This window comes from Bubalus bubalis, chromosome 7 (genome assembly GCF_019923935.1).
Source record: "Bubalus bubalis isolate 160015118507 breed Murrah chromosome 7, NDDB_SH_1, whole genome shotgun sequence".
NCBI classification, from domain to species: domain Eukaryota; kingdom Metazoa; phylum Chordata; class Mammalia; order Artiodactyla; family Bovidae; genus Bubalus; species Bubalus bubalis.
This window is the reverse complement of record NC_059163.1, coordinates 19,747,334-19,763,650: the sequence shown is the minus strand read 5'-3', so window position 1 is coordinate 19,763,650 and position 16,317 is coordinate 19,747,334. Positions and strand designations below refer to the sequence as shown.

General features: G+C 38.5%; 1 protein-coding gene across 13 annotated transcripts in view; it reads right to left on the bottom strand.

Moving 5' to 3' along the window:
* LIN54 (lin-54 DREAM MuvB core complex component) overlaps positions 1 to 16,317 on the bottom strand; it is a 64,093-nt gene that overhangs the window by 19,669 nt on the left and 28,107 nt on the right. The window lies entirely within an intron of this gene.

The window sequence follows — 16,317 nt, the reverse complement described above, 5'->3', positions numbered from 1 at the left end:
ACCTGTTCTGACTACTTTGGTTGCCTGATATGCTTAATGATTTTTGACTGAGTACCAGGCACTGTTTATGAAAAATTAAGTAAATAATTTGAGGCTCAGAATGTTTTTATTTTCCCCCAGAAAGCATTCAAGTCAGCTTCTGGCAGGCAGTTAAGAGTAGGGGCAGGTTCACTCCTCCCCCAACTAGGACTCCAGGCTTTACCTAGCTTCCTTCTCCTTTTGGGGGCCTGAACCCAAAGTTTTGTCCTTGAGGTCTATAAGACTGAAGGTCCGTTCAGCTCCTCAACTCTCTGGGATCGCTTTCTGCTTTTCTTCTCAGTCTCTCAGCCACACCTCACAAATGCCCTAAGACAAAGGGTCACACTGAACACCAGGTGACTTCTCTAGGCTTCCCTTGACTTCAAGATGGTGACCTATAAGGTTCTGGGTCCCTTGGTGGGTCTCCAATGCTTTCAAACAAATTTTACAAATACATTTTCTTTTTAGTTGTTCTTGGTGGGATGGTTGGTCTTCACAAGCTAGTTTCGTATAGTCAAAAACAGAAAATCCAGACTGAGTTTTAATCTTGGTTCCAACAGTTCCTAGGTGAGTGACCTTATGCAAGTAACTTAGCTTCTCTGAGCTAAGTTTCCTTATCTGAAAATCTGAAAATGGCACCTTTCACATAGGATTGTTATAAGAATTAACTGAGTTAAATTATATGAGGTGCAAACAGTAACTAATCACATATTATTGATATAACACTAAAAAAATATGAACTGCTATTTGTATTATCATTATGCCCATTATAGATGGAGAAACTGAAGCTCAGATAGATTTAGTTAACTTCCCCAAGTTCACATAGCTACGAGCAGCTGAGTTAGGGTTTGAACCAGAGCCAACTCTGAAGCCCATTTTCTTAAGTTAAGACATTGCAATGCCTCCTACTGTAGACATTTGGACTTCCCTGGTGGCTCAGATGGTGAGGAATCCACCTGCAATGCGGGAGACCAGGGTTAGATCCCTGGGTCGGGAAGATCCTCTGGAGAAGGAAATGGCAATCCACTCCAGTATTCTTGCCTGGAGAATCACATGCACAGAGGAGCCTGGCAGGCTACATACAGTCCATGCAGACTGTAAGTCAGACATGACTTAGCAACTAAACCACCACCACAGAATACTGAATAGAAGTATAAATAGCATTTTAAAAAACTTTTTAATTTTGAAATAACTTTAGATTTCACAAGAAATTGCAAAACTAATACAAAGTTCCCATATGCACTTTCCCCTCCCCCCAAAAAATCATCTCATATAACCATAGGACATTATTAAAACCAGGAAATGGACATTTGGTATAATGCTATCAACTAAACCACAGACCAGACCGTACTCAGATTTCATCAGTTTTTATGTACTTTTTTGTATGTACACTACAGACTGTATAAATTCATGTAACCTACATCACCATCAAGATACAAAATTCTTCCATTACCACCAAGAGACTCTACTGCACTTCCCTCTATAGTCACAACCCTAATTCTTGGCAGCCACTGAGTAAACTGCATTTTTTAACACCTAAAATAAACTAAGTAACATATCAAAGCTACTAATTATGTAAAAGACAAAAGCATTTGAATACTACACTTAACTGCTTTAAGAATTCACAGTTGGTATCTTCCTTGGAGAAGCCTGAGAAACTTCATGTGAAGGCATGTCTCGCTGAACATACCACATCAGCAGAAAAATAGTTCACATACATTCAGTAAAAATCTTCAGTTATTGTTATTCCTGATTAACCCCACTGACAGTTGGGTTAAAAAGAGAATAATTTATATTCAAACTAGCTACATTTAACATGCATCAGTGGTTGTCCTGAAAAACATGGACTTGATTTTTTTTTGTACTATTTTTAAGCCATTTTTACTTAAGTATCAAGGTAATAATTATATAGGGATATACTTCTTTATTGTTTTCTAATTAGCAAATCCCACAAGCCCTTGCTTAATTGAAGATTTTCCTTAAAAGGGGAAAAAAGGAATAAAAAAATACTCTTCTTGTTCTATAAATGAAGATTCTTATTTAGTGAAGTTGGAGATAGACAGAGGGCTCAATCAATATCCAAACCCTGAATTTGTGGGGTTCCATATAAATATGTTAGCTCTTTTTTGAGGGGGAGGAGTACACTTTGAAATTTGATTCTGTTTGTAAACACAGCTTAGAAACAAATGTTTGGACATATGAGTTTTGGTTCCAGTTTGTCTCAATCTTGTGCATACTCTGTCAAGCAACCTAATGCTTCTTTATAACTTTGTCTCTATCTGTGCAGGGTAGAATGTTACCACTGAATGAAAGTCTTATACTGCTTTGGGACACCTGCACAAATCTCCTTGTTTTGAACAGATACTAAGATACTATTTGTTTAATCTACTGCAAAATCAGAATAATAACTTTCCTCAATGCTGGTTGGGTACCACTTACTAAAGTTTGTTCTTTAAACTTGTTGTTCTTTAAAGCTTGTACTTTAACATAAGCTCTTCAAGATCAGGTAGTACATAAAACAATCCACTTTCATCACATTAATTATGAAGCCCTGAGGTAAACAAAGTTAGACAAAGCCCTTTGCTATGGGAATTCTTAGAGTCTTTAATATGCCAATGAGCATGACAGATCTCCTAGATGGGTATGGTGTATGTTTCCCAAACTTATTTAAAAACCGCCAAGACCAATGTCAAGGACCGTACCACCTCCTATGTTTTCTTCTAGGAGTTTTATACTTTCAGGTCTTACATACAAGTCTTTAATCCACTTTGAGTTAAATTTTGTGTGTGGTACAAGAGAGTGGTTCAGTTTCATTCTTTTGCATGTGGCTGTCAGGTTTCCCAATATCCACCGTATATTCTTGGCTCCTTTCTTACAAATTAATTGATTACAAATTAATTGATCACATACACATGAGTTTATCTCTGGGCTCTCTATTGTATTCCACTGATCAATTTTTCTGTGTTTATACCAATACCATACTGTTTTGACTATTACAGTTTTATAATATAGTTTGAAATCAGGAATTTATATGGTTCCATCTTAACATGCTTTCCAGAAATTTGTAACAATGTTTATAGACCTTTCCATCATGGAAAAACTATGTTTATATTATCCTCATTTCCAAACTTTAGGTTACTAAAATAAACCTACCAATTTGAAAGCTTTAAAATGCTTTCAAGCTATAAGAAACAAATGAGAAAAGGAGAAAAGAGCGATATTGTAAATATTACACGACTAAAGACAGAGTCAAACCTTGGGCTGGGCACTAGAACTTTTGGCACTAGTGTACTGACTGCTGAAATATTACAAAAAAGATGTAAGGTGTTCATTTGCCAGTTTTCCATGGATACTAACCTAATTTACGCTTTATTCACAGTTACAGTGACAAAGATAAGTAATTTAAATGTGATGTGTTAGAATCTATGGGAGCATTCAAGGAAAGGGTCAAATGACCGTATCAGGCAAGTTTAGACAATGTGATTTAGGAGGCAGCAGTCTTATAAAAACCAGAAAGCAGGGAATCCCCTCGTGGTTCAGTGTCTAGGACTCCATGCTTCCACCCTAGGTGTTGCAGCTATTTTTAAATTTTATGCCTCAAAAGACACTGTCAACAGAGTAAAATGGTAACTCACAAAACAGCAGAAATTTGCAAATCATATGTCTAGTGGGGGGTTGAGATCCAAAATATATAGGGAACTTCTAAAATTCAAACAAACCAATTAAAAAATGGGCCAAGAATTTGAACATGTATTTCTGCAAAGTATCATCACCTGGTAGCTCAGATGGTCAAGGATCTGCCTGCAGTGCAGGAAACCTGGGTTCGATCCCTGGATCAGGAAGATCCCCTGGAGAAGGAAATGACAAACCACTCCTGTATTTCTGCCTGGAAAATCCCATGGACAGAGGAGCCTGGTAGGCTACGGTCTTTGGGATCACAAGAGTTGGACACAACTTAGCGACTAAACCATCAGGGCATCATCAATTCAATGGACATGAGTTTCAGCAAACTCCAGGATGAAGTTGCAAAGAGCTGGACACGACTGAGTGACTGGACAACAAAGAAGATATACAATGACCAATAAATACATGAAAAAATACTTGAACATCATTAATCATTAGTGAAAGATGAAAACTACAATGATATACCACCTCACATACACTAGGATGGCTACTATCAGAAAAACAGCGTTGGCAAGAACACAAAGACATGAGAACCCTTGTGCATTGTTGGTGGGAATGTAAAATAGTACAGTTATTGTGGTTCCTCAAAAAATTAAATATAGCATTACCATATGATCCAGAAATTCAGCTTCTGCGTATACACTCCAAAGAACTGAAAGCAGTGCACCCACATGGATTCGCCACAGGTATACATATGCCCCTTGCCCTTGACCCTCCCTCCCAGCTCCCACCCCATCCTACCCCTCTGGGGTAGAGCCTCTGTTTGAGTTCCCTGAGCCATACAGCAAATTTCCATTGGCTATCTATTTTACATATGGTAGTGTATATGCTTCCATGCTTCTTTCTCCATTTGTCTCACCCTCTCCTTCTTCCCCATGTCCATAGCTCTGTTCTCTATGTCTGTATCTCCACTGAAAGTGAAAGTCTCTCAGTCATGTCTGACTCTTTGCAACCCAATGGACTATACAGTCCATGGAATTCTCCAGGTCCGAATACTGGAGTATGGGTATTCTTTTCAAACCAGGGATCGAACCCAGGTCTTCTGCATTGCAGGCAGATTCTTTACCAGCTGAGCCACAAGAGAAGCCCAAGAATTCTACAGTGGATAGCCTATCTCTTCTCCAGCAGATCTTCCCAACCCAGGAATCAAACCAGGGTCTCCTGTATTACAGGCGGATTCTTTACCAGCTGAGCTACCAGGGAATTATATATAATTATAGTTATGCTACCCTGCAAATAGATTCATCAGTACCATCTTTCTAGATTCCATATAGTCACGTTAATATATGATACTTGTTTTTCTTTTTTTTACTTCATTCTGTATAATAGGCTCTAGGTTCATACACCTCATTAGAAATGACTCAATTATCCTTCAATTAAAAATAATTTTTTAAAAAAATTCAATAAAAAAGGACCACATTATTAGAGAGATTTTAAAGAAATGAAAAGCAGGGTCTCCAAGAGATATTTGTACACCTAATGTTCATAGTAACATTAATCATAAGAGCTAATATATGGAAACAATCCAAGTGTCCCTCCACAAATGAATATACATACAATGGAGCATTCATCATCTAGCCTTAAAAAGGCAAGAACTTCTGACTGGTGAACCTTGAGGACACTATGCTAAGCGAAATAAGCCAATAACGAGTAAAGGACAAATAATCTATAATCTCAGTTTTATGAAGTAGAGTAGCCAAAATCCCAGTGACAGAAAATAGATTAGTGGCTGTCAAGGGCTAGGGAGAGGGGAGAATGGGCACAGAGCCTGAGTTTTCCAAGACGGAAAGTGCTCTGGAGATGGATGGTGGAGAAGACTGCACAACAATATGAATGCACTTAATACCACTGACCTGAACACTTAAACATGTATACAAAGATGGCAAATTTCATGCTGTGTGTATTTTACCACAATATAAAAATTAGATGCCCATCGTGCAAGATGTGTTATATAAACCAGTCAGGATCAAACTGGTAGACAGGTGAATATAAATTTAACCATTCCATCATGCTTAAAAAACAAGAATAAATCTATTTGTTCTTGTGCTTAATTTGTAATAAAATATTATATGCAAAATAATTACATAAAAACAGATAATAATTTTTTAATGGATAAATAAAATACTGGGAAGTAAGGAAGACCTACCTAAGCATAGATCAAAAACTCAAAATTCACAACTTAAGACACTATTTTGAAAAATTTAATGTGCAAAATATCTGGCAAGAATAAAAAGATGAAACCAACTGAGAAAAAGGTTTGTAACCACATTGATAACAAAGGAGTACTTTACATAACATGCTATGAGCTTGTTTTAGTTCGCAAACAAACAAAAAAGACAAACCACCCAAAGAGCATCAGAGTTCAGGGGAAGAGTCCAGAAGACACACAAATATGAAGGATTTTTAAAATATAAATCTGTTTGAGATCTTTAAATCAGTTATGCTGGCGAACTAAAAATGACTGATAAACAAGAGAGCACAGAAGTAGACCCATACAAACAGAGCAACTGACCTCTGGATAAGGAACAAAGGCGATTCAACGGAGAAAGGATATTTTCAACAAATGATGCTGGGACAACAGGGCATCCACACACAAAAAGTGAATTTCAATACAGATCTGACATTTTTCACATATGATCACAGACCTAAAAACTATAAAACTAAACGACAAAGCTCATGGAAGATAACAGCAGAAAAGTTGTTACCCTGGGTTTGGTGATGACTTTTTTAGATACAATACCAAAAGTACAATCCATGAAAGAAAAAACTGAAGAGTCAAACTTCATTAAAACTGAAAATTTCTGCTCTGTAAAAGACACTGTTAAAAAAATTAAAAGACAAGCCGAAGACTGGAAGAAAATACCTGTAAAACATATGCTAATGTCTAAAGATACAGGAGTCATCTGAGTTGTATTCCAGAAATTCTCAAAATTAAATGGTACCATAGCGATGCAACCAGCAAACTCCAGGCTATGAAAAATATAGGATGTAAACAACTAGGTTTTTTTTTAAAAGGGCAAGAGGAAAAAAGGAAGAGGAGGAAAGTAAGGGAAATAGCATTCACTCACAAACTTTTCTGAATCCCAAGTTCAAGCACAGTGTAAAAATTTAGGTGCCTAAGGAAATGTGAATTAACTAGGTATTTAATGGCATTAATGGAATGTGAATAAGTTAAAGAAAAAGTGTCCCTATCTTTTACATACATAACAAAATACCTACAGATAAAATGACATGATTTACTTTTTAAAAAAGTGGGAAGTGTTATAGATGATAACACAATAGTGGATAATTCCAAAGTTGGATGAAGGGTACACAGGGGTTAATTATACTATTCTAACTTTTTAGCATATTATAAATTTCTATATTAAAAAATTTTTTAATAATATTGCAACAGGACCCCAAAGGCATTCAAACATCATTAATTATACAAGCATAAAAACAAAACCAACATAGTAACATAGAAAAGAAATTCTCTGCTAATGGGTGCTGATATGAGAAACATATTTATCTACAAGTAACTTAGGCAACTGAATTAATGGGACTAGGAACCTGTAGTCACCCTAACTCTAACTCTTAATCAATCTTGAAACAACCTATGCTAAAGTTTATCAGGAAAACAGAGCCCCCTCACTTCAAACTGTACTCACAGGACCATCCCCATTTAAGAGACTCACAGCAAAAGCACAAGCTATCAACTTCTGAAACCTCTGTCCCAAAAGTGTTCTCTCAACTTCCCAATTAACGTCATTGCTCATATCATTTCTCACCTGGATATATGTAAAACAAATTCAAAATCAACTCATGATTCATCTCTACCTGCTTTGAATCCACCACACAAACACTCCCTAATTAGAGACATTTTATAAGTCTTCATTAAATGACAAAATTAAGTCTAAATTTGCTTGGTTTTGAAAATTATCCAAAATTGAACCCTATCTCTATATGTTCTCCACTCCCTGCAAAGGATTACTAATTCCAATCAGAGTCAATCCAATCCAATCTTACTACTCTGTATGCATGTATCTCATAGGTATACATATGTGTACATTATAAGTATTTTTACCTCCAATCCTTCACTCTTGTGGCTGACATCCATTCCAATTCTACCCATTAAAAAAAATCTTAGCTCAGGGATGCCTTCTCTGATCATCCCAACTGCAGCTGAATCCTCTTATATAGGAGTTCATATCATCACTTGAGCTTTTGTAATTTTATATTTTTGTATATCATTTAAAGTCATTTCTGTCACATTCCCTCCCGCACCTTCACAGACTTTAGGTCCCACATGTCTGTTTTTGCTCTATTTCCCCAAAGAGTACAGCCCCTAACACATGGCAGGCATTGCTGAGTGTAGAATGAAGGAATCCCAGGACTTCTTTTTCTCTTCTCTTTAGTTTCACCTCACCTTGCCTATACACACAACTTAGCACCTATTTCATTGTTTGCTATTATTTTACATGCATTCAATTCTGTCTGACCAACCACCATAAGCTCTTCCATAGTTTCCACAGCCTCAGCACACAGCACACACTGACCTACTGACAGCCATTCACAAACAGAGAAGGAACGAGTGACTCTGTCTGTTTATCGGCTGCAACATGCAGCACGTGGGATCTTAGTTCCCTGACCAGGAATCCAACTTGTACTACCCTCTGCCCTGGAAGTGTGGAGACTTGACCACTGGACTGCCAGGGAAGTCTCCAAGAGTGACTCTTAATAACAGGAAATCTTCATTATTGTTCAGGCTTCCAGTTTATTGCCTAATTCATGTCAATTACTTGTGTTAATACAGCATTACTTACTCTGCTGCTAAGTCACTTCAGTCGTGTCCGATTCTGTGTGACCCCATAGACGGCAGCCCACCAGGCTCCCCCGTCCCTGGGATTCTCCAGGCAAGAGTACTGGAGTGGGGTGGACAATTACATTATAGACTGCTTGCTGCTAACCAAAATCCATACTCTCTTCTGCTTCCTGCATACAACAGGTTACATTTCCTAGGCTCCCTTGAAGTCAAGGTAAGGCCGCAAGACCTTTAGCTAGTGAGGTGAAAAATGCACCATGCATCTGGTCTGGTCCATAAATGTACCACCATGTACCTTTTCCCTGACTTTTCCCTGTTCCAGTTGGCTGGAATGCAGATAATCTTCAGGGAGACTGAGCACATCATTCAGTTTACTATAATTTCTAGCCCATTATAAATATTAGCATTAAAAAAAATAAAACTGTCACATTACTTTTTTAAATGTATTCAATGGAATCAAGTCAACATAGTGATTTGATACTCACCAGTATCTATTACATTTTTTAAATATATATAAAGAATGCTTCAGCAGTCAGAAATTTACATTATTCCTTTTCCTCTATGAACTTGTGCTTGAATTCCATATCCTCTAAAAATTTTATTCTAGTGTAACATTTTTACCCTTGAAATTCTTTTATCATAATTCTCTGAAACAAAAAGATGTATATAAACTGAAAATTTAAAAACATTTTGTATCACCCTGATGTTGGAGAGGGGAATGGTAACCCACTCCAGAAATTCTTGCCTGGAGAATCCCATGAACAGAGGAGCCTGGCGGGATACAGTCCATGGGGTCATAAAGAGTCGGACATGACTGAGCACACACATTACCCTTTATGTAAAGCTCTATGTGTTAAATAATTTTGTCTTAACTGAGTTCATAACACAAACACTGAAAACAACAAATACATTACAAATTGTTATTATTACAATATAAAAATTTTATTGGAATGCATCGCTCCATAAGATGATGGGACTCATTTTAAAAGATTACTTCCTGTATCCATAAATGTATATTATATATCACTAAAGTGAGAGTTCAGCATCAATTCTATTCCTATTTTTAAATAAACACTGAAAAACATTATTTTCATAAATCTATATATATGAACAAAGATATTTATTATAATAATATACATTAATACTTAGAATTCCTTCTGAATTTTGTACCCAAAATCACATTGTATTCTACCATCAAAAATTATTTCTAATGACCTATAAACTTACTTATGTCCTCCTTCAGTTTAGTAGGAAAAGAAAACTGGAAACTCTCTGAAGTACTAGAAAACCAATTTTTAATAATCCGCAGTCATTTGTTTTATCAGTTTCTAGGAAATACGACCAAAACCTACCAAATGACACATGCACTGTTTACTGTAATACGTTCAGAAATAGGAAAAAACATTTTTAAAATTATTAACTTCTTATGGTGGTGATAATGTTCTTTATCTTCACAGAGGACTTTTCTGTTGTATAGATGTATACATTTAAGCTGAAAACATCCAAATGTTTAAGATTTGCATATTTGTACCTTTAAGATATGCATATTTCAGTATATGTGAATTATTCCTCAAAACGAAAAAGAAAACCCTCTAAACAAACAGAGAATTCTAGTTAATGGTATGCTTGGAATATGGGGGGAGAAGTATACTGAATATGTGCAACTTACTTTGAAATGCATTTTAAAAATAAGATGATTAATGGAGAGAAGGATGGGTAAATAAACGATAATGCAACTATAGTAAAATGTTGAGTCTAGAGTTTAATTATAGAAGAAGCTTTACAGAATTCTACCCATGCTAGAAGGCTCGGAAGTAGAAAGAGTTCAAGAAGTTGTACTGGTCATAGATTTCAGGGGAATAAGAAACTTTTCATTTGTACACAGCTTATGCTCTGAAATTCCTCCCCTGGAACTGAAGTACATTCTGCATCCTAAATGGCTATGTGATGATTCAATTACCAACAGATCTTCCCTGTTTGCCAAATAAGGCCAAAAAAGAGGAACACTCCCCTGGGTAGGAGAGAAAAACCGACAAGAGTGTGAATAAGGTAGTTTCAAGGATGTCCAGGATAACTTCCAGAGACTTTTAAAGGTAAAGAGCAGGATATTATGAAAATGTATTTGTGTTCATTATAAAGACAGTCAGGGGAAAAAAAAAAGAACCCATCCATCAACATCAGGTAAAGGGTGACCAGGCCTTACATTTTAAGAATATTTACTTGTAAGACCAAATTAGTGAGAAGAAAGTGTTTTGAGGTTTCTAACCCTTGTTTCTTTGATCCAATTGTCCCGGACCCACACTCTACAAATATTTATTTTCTGAACTTCAGATATCCAAAAATTTAACTGTCCTGAAGTCTTTCTAACCAGGTTTGTTAAAAATCAACAACCCAGCTTCAGTGCTTGTGCTAAGTTGTTCACCTTTAATAGATACCCCATTCTAGATGTATAAGCTTTTTTAAAAAAAAAAAAAAAAAGGCCCAGATGGCATTCTAAAATGAAAGCCAGACTTAAAGATAACCTGAATGCTGCAACCATCCAATAAGGACTTTAAAATAACTATGATCAAAATGTTAACAGGCCTAGCGGGAAAGGAAAACAACATGCAATGAACGGAGGGGAGTGTCAGTAGAGAGACGGAAACCATAAAAAAGAGCCGAATGAAAATGACAGAAATACGATAAGCAATTATTAGGGATGAAGTCCTTCAGTGGGCCCTTAAGTAGATTCCACACAACTGAGGAAAGAATCAATTAATTGGAAGACAGGTCAATAGAAATGACCCAAGTGAAACAAAGAAAAAGTGGGGAGGGAGCAGAACAGAGCATCCAAGAGCTTCGGAACGATCTCAGTCTAGCCCTTTTGAAACCAAAGTCCTACAATGAAGAGAAAGAAAGAATGAGGCAGAAGGAAGAGTTGAAGAGATATAGTCTAAAGTTTTCCAAAAATAAAAGACAATAAATCAGAGGTCCAAGAAGCTTTAAAATTGAGATACATACACACTTTTGGCGTAGTGGCAGTGGTAAAGAACCCACCTGCCAATGCAAGAGAAGTAAGCGACACGGGTTTGATCCCTGGGTCAGGAAAATCCCCTGAAGAAGGGAATGGCAACCCACTCCAGTATTCTTGCCTGGAGAATCCCAGGATTCATGGACAGAGGAGCCTGGCAGGATATAGCCCATGGGACCGCAAAGAGTTGGACATGACTGTAGTGACTCAGCATGCAAGCATGCACTTTAAAAAGAACAGAACAGGAACAAAACAGACATCTGGACACGTAATAGGTCCCCCCTTCCAGGCTTGATGGTGGGGTGGAAGCACAGTCCGCACTCAGGAGGTCTGCAGGGGAAACAGTGCCATCAGGAAGAGTCAGGTACCCGTTAGAGAAAAAGATAAAGCAATCTTCGGTGAAGAGGTTGAGGGCTTAGGGGATTATTTTGCTTGTGAACCCCAGATAGGGTATGGTGGGAGGGTTTCAAGAGTTGGGGGTGGGTAGTGGGTAAGGCGGAGAAGGCAATGGCACCCAACTCCAGTACTCTTGCCTGGAAAATCCCATGGACGGGGGAGCCTGGTAGGCTGCAGTCCACAGGGTCTTGAAGAATCAGACTCGACTAGGAGACTTCACTTTCACTTTTCAGTTTCATGCACTGGAGAAGGAAATGGCAAGCCACTCCAGTGTTCTTGCCTGGAGAATCCCAGGGATGGGGGAGCCTGGTGGAAGGCCGTCCATGGGGTTGCACAGAGTCGGACACAGCTGAAGCGATTTAGCAGCAGCAGCGGCAGCGGGTAAGGAGACAGAAGATACTGACGACTTCAAGGAGATCAGATGTGAGAAAGGAAAGGTAATCGAGGAGTCTGGCTCTTTTGATGATAGCCAGTACCATATAAATAGGAATAAATAATGAGAAAAGTCCTGGCAGATTCAAGGAAGATGATGGTCAGATTGTGAGTGCTGGCAGGGAAGGAAGTATCGGTGTTTGAGGTTTCTTTTGATCACTTTAGATTAATGGAAGCAAGGACATCTCCAGCAAATCCTGATTTTTTTAGTCTTTGTCTTAATTGATTGATTCTTCTTAACATTTGAAATTTGAGACCATCTTCCCTTCCCACTTTTTTAAGTTTCTCATGCTACCTGTCTTATTCCTTCTCTTCCATTGGCTTCTTTTCTTCTACCCACTCTTCATATTCTGTGGTTCAGTCCTGCCTTTCTTTTCACTCCACACACAACCTCATGCTCCCTGGCTGACTTCATCCATCTGCACAGTTATAGCCACCACCTATATTCAGCTTCCTAATGGACATGCTCCTTTAGACAGGCAGTGGGCATTTCAATGACAAACAGCTCCAAGAGCTAAACAATATCTTTTTGCACAAACTGGCTATTCCTTCTGTATTTCCTCTCTAGGATAAAGGGATAATGGGAGTTCTCTCCTGTCTTAAAATGTGGCTCTAGTGAGAACGGCAAATGATAAACCCCCCTATTCTCTAAAAAGAACAAACCATCCATGCCAGAGTGAGTTGCTAAAACATAGTACCCCTATTATCCACCTGCTGCCTATCGAAAATGAAACAAAGCAGACTAGAAACAGAAGTGAATTCATAAACATAGACAACAGGGCTTTACATCTTAGTGAGAACAAGGGCAGGGGTTCCCCCAGAAAATCTCTGGGACAGACTGGGAAACTTGACATCTCAATCTTTGGCTGGCGATATACTGAGATAAAGGAACTCTTAAGCCCATTTGAGTGTAGCCACCAGAAGGACCTGACATACATCCCCAGGAATTTAGGCCTTATGTGAACATGGGTCCCAGCCTGTAAAAAGCAAGAGGTTAGATGGAGGGACTTCTCTGGTGGTACAGTAGATAAGAATTTGCCTGCCAATGCAGGGGATATGGGTTTGATCCCTGGTCCAGGAAGATCCCTCATGCCTCAGCACAACTAAGCCCAAAAGCCACAACTACTGAGCCCATGAGCTCCAACTACTGAAGCCTGTGTGCCCAGAGTCTGTGCTCTGCAAAAGAGAAGCCACAGCAGTGAGAAGTCCGCTCACTGCCGTGAAGAATAGTCTCTGCTCACCATAGCTAGAGAAAGCTGGCAAGCACAGCCAAAGGTAAAATCAATCAATCAATAAGTAATTTTTAAAAAAGAGGTTGGAAGGAGCTTCAAAACAACAGAGCAAAGACACAGAGGACCACAGATGAGCTATGCTTCTACCACCGGGTTCTATAGGTTTCCCATTAGCCAAAGAGATGTTGTGGAAGGGATAAAGCATTTGCTAGGCCAAAGACATGTGCCATCTAGATGAAGGATACTCAGCAGTAACAGGCTGTAGGTGGACTACACGAGGAAAAGAGGGCGAGAAGACTGCCAAAGGCCGTTGGGGTGTGTTCCAGACAGGAACCCGGGCAATGTGGGCGCACCACGGGGCCTGCAGAAACCGTCCTAAACGCACAACGCTCAAGGCCACGCTTGGACACCAGCCACAAAGGGTGCCGGCAGCTGGACTGCAACAGTCCCATCACGTAGAACTCTGTCCTTTCTCTTCTAATCTTCCTGCCAATCAGAAGCCCAACGCAGAAAGAGGGAGGAAGTGGAAGAGTGAAGTAAAACACAATGCCCCTCCACTGCATGGACCCTGAGTCATGATTAGGTGTAAGTTACCTCCACGCAACTGGATGTAAGATTTGGAGTAGACTTTTCATAACTTTGAATTTAATCATTGCAATAAGGCTCATTCTTATAGTAAAAATGATGTCTTGTCAAAGAGGCAGGGAAGGAAGATTCAACGGGGCTAAAGTCAAGGATAAAAGGAAAATAACGCAAGTTCTTACTTGTATGCGATCAGATACGGCCCATATACCAGTCCACAGTGCCACCACCTACCCTCGTTACTCAAGTTAGGAATCTAGGAGTCATCCCCCAGAGTCTCCCTCTTCCGAAGACCCTGGCATCTGGTCATTATGTCTTAAACACATCTCTTCTCCCTGGCCCTTGAGCTACTAATCTAGCTCAAATCTGAAGTACTATAACAATCTAATTTAATGATTCTCTACCCTGGCCTATACTTTATTATTATTATTTTTAAATTTGAGTATAATTGCTTTACAATGTTGTGTGGCCTACACCTTAAATTTTTTAAATATTATTTTTAATACCTAGGCCCCAGCCCAGAGACTGATTTAAATGGGATCAGGCAGAGGCCAGCCATGAGGTTTTCCAAGAGGTCCCCAGGCGCTTCGCAAGTGCAGCCAAGATTGAGAATAACTAACCTACCTGGTCTCTGCTAGAATCCAGGATTACCTTCCTCCAACCTATCTTTCATTATGCTACAAGAGTCATCTTTTTAAAAATGTAAATTTCATATCATCCCACAGCAGTTGTTTTCAATCTAGGCTGCCCCTTCAGAATCACGTAGTGTAAAAATTCCTGATACCAGGCCTAACTCCAGACCAATTAAAACAGAGGCCCTCGGGATAAGAACCAGGCCCTGGTATTTATCAGAGTTCCCCAAATGACTCTAATGTGCAGACAAGGTTGAGAACCATTGTCCTAGAAGCAATAGGAAGTCACAGCAAGTCTTTAAGAACAGTAAAATCCAAACTCCCCTGAGGGTAGCGCAACCTTGCTTCTAATCTTAGCACCCTCAGCTTTCACACTACCAAAGCAATGTAGCTCCCTACACTACATTTACACATGGGCCGTGCTTCTATGCTTTCATGTAAAGTATTACCTCAATCCACGCACAGCCAAGGCCCAAACCACCTTTAAGGTTAAGACCTTTCAGAACAGCAGCCTTTGTACAAAAACCCCTGACACATTCAATGGGGCTCATCAATCCACTTTTAACCGTGACAATCCTGTAGAGTAATTTTTAACTTTTAAGACTAACTTGCCTACTGAACTACCTGAAACTTCAAGCTTATCTATGCTTTTAAGCCTAGCGTATCACTATGAAGAACACGCAGTGAGCACTCAAAATTTCTGTTCAATTCATTTCATTTAAGTAAATGATTATCTGTATTATTATGCAGGTAGGAGATCATTTTAACAAACTGTAATAGACACCATATTTATACCTTATAGTCAAGTCTTACTGAAACAGAAGCCAACAGTTAGACTTTTTAACCATGTAAGGCAAACATTTAATGTTCATTCTATTCATGAAAAGGCAGGTACAAATGGGAGTGTGTTTCCGGAATCCCAAGGGTGGCACCTTACAGAGTAGATTCCTGGCTTTTCCCTTGAACATATCCATCAAATATGCTTTTTGCAAAATGCTGCGCTGTATAATGACATCTGTACGTTTTAGGAAAGTGAGCTAAGACTACCTACTTCACCTAAAATGACAGGTACTTCACACTGTTAAAATGAAACAAATTATGACAAGTTTTCAAATGCTTTCCATGAACTGTATTAACCCAATAATATGTTAACCAACATTTGATGGCAATTTCTAGTACTCTGGGTGCTGTTACCCAGCAAACTCTCAGCTCTCTGTAAAATCAAGGACAGCTTAAGCAGAAGACATCAATACCCTATTTTCAAAAAACCTGCATTTAGCATTTTATAATCACTATGTATGTGACTGACCCAAAGAAAATAATTGTGCACAAATATAAAGTGAAGAGGAATCACATACTTACATAAAATACTTCATTCAAAAGATTTATGTTGTACCCACACTCACATGGGCCATGGAAATCATCTTAGCATGCAAAATGACTACTGTGTTACTATGCGTTTAGAGTTAAGTTTTTTATCTGTCATACATTCTTGATTACTAAATCTGGTATTCACCAAATACCTATTAA